Genomic DNA, 12,151 nt, shown 5'->3' with positions numbered 1-12,151 from the left:
AGGGTTAACTTAAGAAGGTAGATTGCATAGACATGGCTTGTTTTCTCATGGATATAGAAGATTAAGGGGTGGACTAATTGAAGCGTTTAAGGTGATTAAAGGATTTGATAGGGCATCTCTAACTGGGAACATTCGCTCCTGTCACTGGCTGTCTCAACACTGGAAAGTGGCTTGTTCTGCTGACATGAAAATTCTTTCCCTAACAAGCAGGAGTGGACTATTCAACAAGAGATAAGGGATTTGTGGCTGGATCTGATGGGAAGAGGGGAGGTACGTTAATGCTTAGGGCCCCCAACTCAGATGGACAGGGCCGAGGACTCAAAACATTCGAACTGCAGAGAATGCTCCCTCTTGTTGACATAGGGTTGGCAATGTGCTGACGTTTTATGGACTAACTTGACCTTCAAAAGATCGGACGCAAGTAGCTTGAGCCCATGGGTTGACGTGGGGTGTGGGGAACTTGTTAGCGAACCTCCTTCATTCAAGGCACCATTGTCCCAGCACGATTAGAGTGAGGACACATTCCACTGCAGATTCAGAAACACTATGCCATTGCTATGGCGACTAGAAAATATGGCTGGAAGCAGAGGAGAAAATAGGCCAGGAAACAAAGGAAAGTCACCACACACACAGTGATGGGGATACAATAATCATGCCCCAGCAATAGGGATCAGACATTGCTTCTCCACATGTTCTCAGCATCAGATCGAAGGCTGCATAAATAATAGCGCTGGTAGTAGAAAGTCTAGGCGCCGGTGTCGGGGTGGGGGGGTGCTGAATGCATTAAACACTCTGATACAGAGGAAGCTATGCAAACTGATAAGCGTGTCACTGAGCGAGAATTGGGTGTATTAAACATTGTGTTACATAGGGCGAACGGCATGTACCAAAAAGTGTGTTACTGAGGCGCAACTGTGTGTACTGAACAGTATGTTCCACGGGGTGAGTTGTTCTGTACTGAACAGTGTGTTACACAGGTAGAGAGAGAGAGAGAGAGAGCTGTGAGTACTGAATTATCTGCTGTGCAGTGAGATGTGAGGAGTCACACAATGTGTTGGCTGACTGGGGGTTGTGGGTGCCATTATTTGCTTGTGAGAATGGTTGTAAAGAAGAAAGCCAGAAGCAAAGAAAGAATTTAATCAGTTTAGAGAAAAGGGTGGGTTTGGAGTGAGGGTTTTTTTTAAAGCCTTATTTCATGGTTTTATTTTACATTACTGCATTCCCCACTGATTGCAGACTTTGCAAAATTTTGATTTGTAAAAGGAAATGTTTCAAGAGAAGAGGGGGCTTGGTTTTGTGCCTGGTGCAGGTGCTCGATGTGTTGTGTTAACTCGGCATTTGGTCCTAATGTTAGGCTGCCATCTGCAGTCTGCTGCTTCCACTCGTATGCAGTGTTAGAGGGGGAGTGTGGCAGACTGGTTATTTGTCTTCAGCTGAATAGATAAACCAAGGCCCCATTGCCCCTCTCAGGTGGAGATAAAAGATCCCGTGGGACTTTTCAAAGATGAGCAGGGAGTGTCCCTGATGGCCAATATTTAACCTCAACAACACTGAATCTCTTTATTCAGTTTATTTTACTGTTGCTTGTGGGAGGTTGCTGTGTGCAGATTGACTGCTGTACTTCCTACCTTAGGAGTGACTAAAATTCAAAAGTACTGCATTGGCTGTAAAGTGCTTGGGGAAGTTCTGGCAGAAAAAGAGAGTTGCAAATGGCAAGGGAGTCCTTATCCTGAGTCGTCAGGGGAAGCCCACTGGGTTTCCACATGATCCAGGCCAGGGCAGCCAACTTTATATTCTCAGAGTCAGGAATTTAGATGCATCTGTCGCCATGGGACCCACCTATCATTTAAATGTCCCCATCCTTCTGTCAAAGTGCCTGTGGAAATATGGTCATTTTAAAAAAATTGTTTGTGGGATGTAGGTGTTGCTGGCCAGGCCAGTATTTATATTGTCCATCCCTAAGTGCCTTTGAGAAGATGGTGGTGAGCTGCTGCCTTGAATCATTACAACCCCTGTGGTGTAACTCTTTTGAGTACAAACATGTTTCCATCTGTTTCAAATGAAGTTACGTTGTTTCATAGCTTGCCATTGTGCGATTTGAACTCTTGATCTTGGGGTTACAAACCCAGTACCATAACCACTTGGCTATTTAGGCGCACCCACAGTGCTGCTATAAAGGGAGTTGCTGGATTTTGACCCAGCGACAGTTGAGGGAACGGCGATATATTTCCAAGTCAGGGTTGTGCATGACTTGGAGGGGAACTTCCGGGTGGTGGTGTTCCTATGCATCTGCTGCCCTTGCCCTTTTTGGTGGCAGAGGTTGTGGATTTGGAAGGTTCTGTCGAAGGAGCCTTGGTGAGTTACTGCAGTGCATCTTGTAGATAGTACACACTCCTACCACTGTGCGGCAGTGGTGGCGGAGGGAGTGAGTGTTTAGGGTGGTGGATGGGGTGCCAGTCAAGCGGGCTGCTTTGCCCTGGATGATGTTGAGATGCTTGACTTGTTGGAGCCACACTCATCCAGGCAAGTGGAGAGTATTCCATCACACTCCTGACTTGTGCCTTGTAGATGGTGATAAGATCCTAAGGGGTCTTCACAGGGTCGATGTGGCAGGGATGTTTCCTTCTGTGGGCAAGTCTAGTACCAGGGGCCACTGTTTAACAATAAGGGGTTGCCCACTTCGCACAGAGATGAGGAAAATCTTTTCTCAAGAGGCAATGGAAGCAGAGACTGAATATTTTTAAGGCAGAGGTCAATAGATTCTTGATAAGCAAGGGGGTGAAAGGTCATTGGGGATAGGCAGGAATGTGGAGTTGAGGTTACAATCAGATCAGCCATGATCTTACTGAATGGTGGAGCAGGGTGGCAGGGCTGGGTGACCTACTCTTGCTCCTAATTTGGATATTCGAATGACAGAGCTTGGGGAGTCGGGAGGTGAGTTACTCGATACAAAATTCCCAGACTCTCATCTGCTCTTGTAACTACAGTATTTTATATGGCTGGGTCAGTTCAGTTTCTCGTCAATGGTAACTCACAGGATGTTTTCGCCAGGATGGGAAAGGAGGCAGGGTGCAAATCACACAGGCGGTAAACCCAAACTCAGCAAGGCCATTTGAACTCAGTGCTGAGTTCAAACAGACCCCATTTTTGCTGGAGCAATGGCCTTAACTTACAGCGTAAGAGTTATGAATTATTAGAGTGGTCATAAATGATCTTGAAGTGTGGATAATGTCTGTAGAACTGTCAAGCTGTGAAATTATTTCAAATCCCCAGCCCTCTAAAAATGAAATATGTATCTGGGGCTGAGTTAATAGCACTCTTGTCCCTGAATCCTAGGTTCTGGATTCGAGTCCTACTCCAGGGCTTGAGCACATAAAATCAAGGCTGACACCCCATTGCAGTAATGAGGGAGTGCTGCACTGTTGGATGAGACATTAAACCAAGATCCCATCTGCCTGTTCAGGTGGATGTAAAAGATTCCATGGTACTATTTTTAAGAAGAGCAGAAGATTTATCCCTGGTATCCTGGCCAATATTTACCCTTCAATCAACATCACAAAAAGCAGATTATCTGGTCATTATCACACTGTTATTCAAGTGCATAAAAACATTTTGTGAAATACTGATGTTAGTCTGTGATGCCAACACAAACAAATCAGAAGCAGTAAAAAACAGCCTGCCTGTGTCAGTGAGAGGTTAAAAAACCTCAAGCTCTAAAGTTATATAAATCCCCAGCCCTTAAAAAAAAGTCTGCTTATAAGAGTGAGATTTGCAAAAGAAAATCTGGTCTTGCAGTTAACATAGCTGTTTGTTGACATTACCTTAAGGGCTGTCATTAAAGCTTCGTTCCACAACCGTTTGATTGACAGCTCAAAGAAGTTATTAAAGGATTATCTGTCTTTGATGAGGGGTCATGAATATAAATCTGTTTATTTTTATAAGGGATTAAGCATTTGAGGCAATTTAACTGTTTTGAATGGGATTTCATGAATTGGAATTTTTTAGCATAAAGTTTGTAATAGATATTTAGAACGTTAGTTTATTTCATCTCAGCATGGCCCCGAGTTCTGTTCATAGTGGATACTGGGTGAGTTGGCATGGAGGGTGCAAGGGCAAAGAGTGGTGGGTGGATTGGCATGAGTTGACATTAAGTTGATATGGAGGCTATAACGGGCCATTGGGATGGGTTGGGGCATGGGCTGGCATGAATTAGAATAAAAAGGGTATGGGGAGAGTGTTAGGGAGTAAGGAGTGTTGTAAGTTGCCTTTAAAGGATATCAGCATCGCATCACTAGAAGGTAAATGTGTCATGCGATCCAGCCTTAGTTTCACTTTTGCTTTGAGTAGAGCGTGCACATACAACTCTGATGCCTTCAAGCTTCACATTTACATTTGACTGTTCTCATGTTACTAGTCTTAATAAATGAATCCACAACGTGTTTACCCAATCCTTTATGAGCGATTGTTGCCTTGTGTCTTGTACAGTAAATAAGATGAAGGTATTATGTTATTATAATAACACTACATGTGGGTGTGAGGGGTAAGGACTAGAGGGTCTAATATTTAATAAAGCAACTCGGACAGAGAGCTGGGTGATTTCCCAGGTCTCACTACCCAACTCAGGAGCAAAAAACCAGGGCCACTGTGTCCATTACAGCTGGAGGATTGGCAGTCAGAGTACAGGGGTTTAAAATAATCACAAAAGAACCAGAAGGGAAATGAGGAAAAACTTTTTTTTACACAACAACTTGTTACAATCTGGAATGCAATACCTGCAAAAGTTTCAGAGGCTGATTCAATAGTAACTTTCAAAAGGGAATTGGATAAAAACTTGAGGAAGAAAAGTTTACAACGTTATTGGGAAAGTGCAGGGCAGTGGGTCTAGTTGGGCAGCTCCTTCAAAGTGGTGGTGGTACAAGCACGATGGGCTGAATGGGCTTCTGTGCTGTATAATTCGTTTATGTACAATGGGCACTCAATCTGATAATGCCCCAAAATTCACATGGACCCTCAGTTTTTCTCTAGGCAAGTTATTTCCTACAATACCCCTTTTCTCTGTCACTTTTGGCAACTTGATCTTGCCCCTTGAGGACACCATTTAGGCAGATCTTGCCCTGCTACACTGCAAGGGGTGCCATTCTTCAGTTGAGCTATCAAAACATTTGTTCTTTCAAACTAAAGACTTGGGAGTGGAGGGCATTGTGGAATGAAAATCTATGTGACTGATATCGAGGAGTGTCACAGCTACAGCCCTCTGGCACTGACCCCAACTCGATATGGGGTTGGGTCTCCCTTTAAACAGTGTCTGTATCACAATTACTGAGTGCAGCAGGCGTGGGGAGGAAATAGTAGCAGAGCACCACCATTACAACAACAATCTGCAGTTCTATAGTGCTTTTAATGTAGTAAAACATCCCAAGGTGTTTCACAGAAGTGTAATCAAGCAAACCGTGACACCGTATGGAAGTAGATATTAGGACCAAGACTTGGTCAAAGCGGTAGTTTTAAGAAGAATTTTAAAAGAAGTTTGAAAGGCAGACAGAGAGGTTTAGAGAGTGAATTCCAGAGTTTAGGGCCCCGGCAGCTGAAGGCATAGCTGCCAATGATGGAAAGGTGGAAATCGAGGATGTGCAAGGAGTCAGAATTGAAGGAGTACGCCAATTTCAGAGGGTTGTAGGGCTAAAGGCAATCACAGGGATTGGGAGGGGTGATGAAAATTGGGAATGGACAAATGCCTGGACGCTCCACAAGTGGACTATAAGTTCCTCCCAGAATAAGAGTGACTGCACTTCAAAGTAACACACTGTGTACTATGTTCTTGAGAATGGTTTGACATGACTTTAAATGTATAAGGACTTTGGAAATTGGAGCAGGATCAGGCAATTCAGCCCCTGGAGCTAACTCTGCCATTCAATCAGGTCATGACTGATCGGATCATGGCCTCAACTCTACTTTCCTGCCTCCTCCCACATCCCTTGACTCCCTTGTAGATCAAGAGCTTTCTGAGGCGTAGAGTCCCAAAGGCGCACAACCCACTGAGAGAAAAAAATTCACCCCAACTCTGTATTAAAAGGGCAACCCCTAATTTTAAGACAGTGCTCCCCAGTTCTGGACTCACCCAAAATAGGAAACATCCTTTCCACATCCACCTTGTCGATACCGTTCAGGATCTTATATACTTCAATCAAGTCACCCCTCACTCTTCTAAACTCCAATGGAAACAAGCCCAGTCTGTCTAACCTTTCCTCATAAGACAACCCACTCATTCCAGGTATCAACCTAATAAACCTCCTCTGAACCGCCTCCAACACATTTACATCCTTCCTTAAATAAGGAGGCCAAACCTGCACACAGCACTCGAGTTGGGGCCTCACTCATGCCCTGTATAACTGAAGCATAGCATCCTTACTTTTATATTCCATTACTCTCATAATAAAGGATAACATTCCATTAGCCTTTTTAATTACTTGCTGTACCTGCATGCTAACTTTTTGTGACTCATGCACTAGAACACTTAGATTCCTCTGTACCTCGGAACTCTCCAGCCATTCTCCATTTAAGTAATACTCTGCTTTTTTATTCTTCTTCCAAAGTGAACAACTTCACATTTTCCCACATTACACTCCATCTGTCAGACTTTTGCCCACTCACTCAACCTATCTATATCTGTCTGCAACCTCCTCATGTCCTCTTCACAACATACTTTCCTACCTATTTTTGTGTCATCTGCAAATTTAGCTATCATGCCTTCACTCCTCTCATCTAAGTTATTGATACAAATTGTAAAAAGTTGAGGCCCCAACACAGATCCCTGTGGGACTCCACTCGTCACATCCTGCCAGTCAGATAAAGACCCATTTATGCATACGCTCTGCTTTCTGCCAGCCAGCCAATCTTCTATTCATGCTAATATGTCACCCCCTACACCATAAGCTTTTATTTTCCGCAGTAACCTTTAATGTGGCACCTTATCAAATGCCCTCTGAAAATCCAAGAATAGCACATCTATAGCCTCTCCTTTATCCACAATGCATGTTACTACTTCAAAGAACCCCAATAAATTGGTTAAACATAATCCCCCTTTCACAAGACCATGCTGACTCTTCCCAATTACCTTGAGTTTCTCTAAGTGCACAGCTATAACCTCTTTAATGGTTGATTCTAACACCTTCCCCATGACAGACGTTAAACTGACTGGCCTATAGTTTCCTGTTCTCTGCCTCCCTCCCTTCTTGATTAGAGGGGTTATATTTGCTACTTTCCAGTCTGATGGAACCTTTCCACAATCTAGCGAAAGTTGGAAAATTAACACCAACGCGTTAACTACTTCATTAGCCACCTCTTTCAAAATCCTAGGATGAAGTCCATCAGGATCCGGAGACCTATCAGTCTGCAGCACCATCAGTTTGCTCAGTACTGCTTCCCTAGTGATTGTAATTTCACCAAGTTCCCCTCTCCCTTCCACCTTCTGATTTATAGCTATTACTGGAATATTTTTAATATCCTCTATAGTGAAGATGGAAGCAAAATATTTGTTCATTTCATCCACCAAATCCTTATTATCTACTATTAACTCCCCATTGTCACCCTTTAGAAGACCAACACTCACTTTACTTACTGCTTTCCTTTTCAGTTACCTATAGACGCTCTTGCCATGCATTCTTACATTTCCAGCTAGCTTACTTTCATACTTTAATTTCTTACTCCTGATTAGTCTTTTAGTCATTCTCTGCCGTTCTTTATATTATGACCAATCATCTGTCCTGCCACTCATCTTTACTCAGTTATATGCTTTTTCCTTAAGTTTGATGCTTTCCCTAACTTATTTAATTAACCACGGATGGTGGGTCCTCCCTTTAGAATTTTTATTTATAGTAGGAATATACTTAATCTGAATTTTCTGAAATATCCCTTTAAATGTCTTCCATTGCTTCTCTCTTGATCTCTTGCTTAGTCTAGTATCCCAGTTCACTTCAGCTAGCTCAGCTTTCATGCCCGCATAGTAGCCCTTATTTAGGTTTAAAATACTTGTCTTAGACTTAGACCCACTCTTCACACCTAGGTGTGCCTTCACTCTGAGGTCATTAGTTAATCCTGTCAGGTTACACAATACCAAATCCAATATAACCTGCTCTCCGGTTGGTTCCAGAACATGCTGCTCTAAGAAACTATCTTGAAAGCATTCTATGCACTCCTCATCCAGGCTACTACTGCCAAATCTGATTTTTTCAGTTTGTATGTAAATTAAAACCACCCATGATTATTGCCATCCCTTTATCACAAGCACCCATTCTTCCTGCTAAAGCTCATTGCCTCACATTTTCCCACATTATACTCGATTTGGTAATTTTATGTTACCAAATATTTACCAATTATTTACCAACCACTTATTTAACCAACCTATATTTCTTTGCAGTCTGTGTCATCCTTACAACTTGCTTTCCCTACCTACATTTGTATTGTCAGCAAACTTGGCCACAATGCACTCTGTCCCTTCATCCAGGTCTTTAATGTAGATTGTAAACAGTCGAGGCCCCAGCACTGACCCCTGTGGCACTCCACTCATTACAGTTTGCTAACCTGAAAATGATCTATTTATCCTGACTCTGTTTTTTGTTAATTAATCCTCTAATGCTAATATGTCACCCACAGCATCTTGGGCTCTTATCTTGTATCATAACCTTTTAGGCGATACCTTATTGAATGTCTTTTGGAAATCCAAATACACCATAAGACCATTGACCAAAAGACATAGGAGCAGAAATTAGGCCATTCGGCCCATCAAGTCTGCTCCGCTATTCAATCATGGCTGATAAGTTTCTCAACCCCATTCTCCCGCCTTCTCCCCGTAACCTTTGATCCCCTTACCAATCAAGAACCTATCTATCTCGGTCTTAAATGCACTCAATGACCTGGCCTCCACAGCCTTCTGTGGCAATGAATTCCATAGATTCAGCACTCTCTGTCTAAAGAAGTTTCTCCTCACCTCTGTTCTAAAAGGTCCTCCCTTTACTCTGAGGCTGTGCCCTCGGGTCCTAGTCTCTCCTACTAATGGAAACATCTTCCCCAAGTCCACTCTATCCAGGCCTTTCGGTATTCTGTAGGTTTCAATCAGATCCTCCCTCATCCTTCTAAACTCCATCGAGTATAGACCTAGAGTCCTCAAACGTTCCTCATATGTTAAGCCTTTCATTCCTGGGATCATTCTCATGAACCTCCTCTGGACCCCCTCCAGGGCCAGCACATCCTTCCTGAGATACGGGGCCCAAAATTGCTCACAATATTCTGAATGTGGTCTGACCAGAGCTTTATAAAGCCTCAGCAGCACATCCCTGATACATCTACAGGTTCCCCTTTTACCAACCCTACTTCTTACATCCTCAAAGGACTCGAATAAGTTTGTCAAACGTGATTTCCCTGACACAAAAACATACTGACTCTGCTTGATTTTATTATGAATTTCTAAATGTCCTGCTACTACTTCCTTAATAATGGATTCCCAATGACAGGTGTTAGGCTAACTAACTTGTAGCTTTCTGCTTTCTTGCAAGTATGGATACTCAGTAATACATTGACAATCTGAAACCTACTGGTAATGGAATTCTCTTTGTAAATGACATGATTGCAAGGAAATTAATCTCCCTCTTCATTACTTATCACTATGTTTACCTCATTTTTATCTCTGCTCTTGTTCCTCAACTCCCAGTTTAAGTGGTGGTTCTCCCTATATCTCACTGGTAAATGGGGGTAGTTTAGTCAACATGTAAAAAGCCTCTAAACACTGAAGATGGTGAATACGGGAGATAGTTTGATATATCTTGAATGGTGAGGTTTTATATAAGATTGTGGTGTGGATCCACTCTGCAATAGAATGATTGTTTGAGGGATTAATCTGTGGAGCTATAGAATACTAGACTGAATGACAGATAGATTTGTTATAGACTGGCAGATCCATGTATTTTTCGAAAATAAAAGACAGAAGTAAACCAGAAGGAAGTCATTAACACCAGCAACACCACTGCCTGTCCAACCTTAAGATTGGTGGGCAGGCAAAGAGCTCTAGCAGCCTTCGTGTTTTCCAGGAAACCTCATCCACGGGCGGGATGAGGTTTCCTGAAGGTTTTATAAAATTAATAAATAAATTTGGTGAACTCGACAACCATGTCCCAGCTCATGTCACATAAGAGAACATGGTTAAATAATTTTTTGCTTGAATTTTTGCAAACTTTTATTGCCCATTCACTCTCTCCCCGAGGCAGCTCCATGCCTCACAAAAGAGCGCAGGCCCCCGACTCTCCCTCCTCCCCCCCACCCCCCCCCCCCGCCCCCCCGCCTGCACAGGTAGCGCTGAGCACTATGGAACGCGCATTACGCTGGGCAGGCCTTAATTGGCCCATCCACATTACATGGCAATGCCCAGCCGATCGCAGGTGGCGATCGGCTCCATGCCCATCCCCGCCCACTCCCGCCCAGCCCACCCAACGTAGGTAAGATTCAGCCCATGGCAGATGAGGTTGTTTCCACTGATTACTGAAGCCTTATACAATCCAATTGAAACTCAGAGCACAGTCACAATCATCTTAACTTGAACTCAAACTTCTGTACTGCAAATTCAGAGAAGCTCTTCTATTCGCCCCTTCACCTGAAGATGTTGACTCATGCAGGGTGATGATTCTATTGGGGTTGACCTCATGGCTCTTCTTTACTCGTGAGCTAAGATTTTATTGCAAGGAGCAACACAGCCAAATTCAATCCTGCCCTCATCTGAAACCCTCTCATGCACTGCCAAGTTCCAGTGGACAATGATCAGGTGCAGTAGCTCTCCGTAGCTCGACTCGGCCATGACCAATTTTGGTGACCCGACGACTATCAAGGCTGACAGCGACTCACTCAGTACGGTCAACCCTAGTACCATTCTGGCTCAGTGCAACACTGGGTGCTACACTTACCCATTGAACCAACGTGGGGAGAGACTACAATATAAATGCTGATGGATCACACTGGATGGTTGTAGGCATCTCTCCTGAGCTAACTGGAGCTTCAACCAACTATGGGGAGGAGCCTATCTTGTTCCAATAGGTTTGATGAGAATAGTAAACAGTGAATCATATTATATATTGCCATTTGAGTCATGTTTATTTATAAAAACATCACAGAGTGACACAGCAATTGCTCAGGTTTTGGTGCATTCCACTAAATTACCAAACAATCAGAAAGCTTTGAAGTGCCAAACCTTTACAGTCTTTCCATCCAGCAGTAAACTGTTTTTCCAGAAAACTGGAAGAGCTACTGTACATATTTTACATGCATAGTTTTGTGCTAGCAATTTTGTGCTTTCAAATGGAGTGATAAACTCAGTGGGGAGGTAATGTTATGAATGAACGCTATATTTCCTAGCGGGAGTTTGGAATACAGGAATAAAGACAGAGCGTGGCTTCAATGCAAGGTTCAGTTGGGGACTTTTGCTGCTACATGGATAAGAGGCTCATCATTAGCATTACTGAAGTTCCCTCTCAGAACAAGGCATCCGTGCCCCTTGATAGTTTTTTCTAAGCTTGTTCACAATGGAAACCATCACACACGTATGAGGATCTTCCAGATTTCACTCAGGAACAGGCTCAGGCTTTGTGTACCTGTTTCACCAAAGCTGACCTCAACTGTATTTACCTGCCCTTTCTCTCGATAGCCTAACAAAAATCTGTCAATGTCGGTCTTGAAAATTTCAAGTGATCTCTGCATCCACAGCTTTATGGGGAAGAGATTTCAACGCCTTCATGATCCCTCCTAATGTTGTAGGTGCACAACAGAATTCTGGGATCTTTCTACTGGGCAGGAAACCCTGGTCCCCATTCCCCTATAACAGCTGGAAGCTGGAATTCATGCAGTGAAAGGGTGGGGTGGGGGGATTGAGGGTGTAGTGCTTGGCATTGCCCAAGGCGTTCTAACGTACGTTGCCACAATACCACTTATTGAGCCACTTTGTTCCTTCCCATCGGGACCTATTATGGCTACCAGTTCTGCAGGTCCTCAGAAACCACCTCGATTGTCACTCCAACAGCACCAATTTGCATTTGTATAGCACCTTTCACATACAAAAAAAAACAGCCCCAAAGCAATTCACAGCAGAGTTGAGTCAATATTTGACAGAAGT

Source organism: Carcharodon carcharias, chromosome 20 (genome assembly GCF_017639515.1).
Source record: "Carcharodon carcharias isolate sCarCar2 chromosome 20, sCarCar2.pri, whole genome shotgun sequence".
In the NCBI taxonomy this organism is placed as follows: domain Eukaryota; kingdom Metazoa; phylum Chordata; class Chondrichthyes; order Lamniformes; family Lamnidae; genus Carcharodon; species Carcharodon carcharias.
This window is presented reverse-complemented; position numbering follows the sequence as displayed.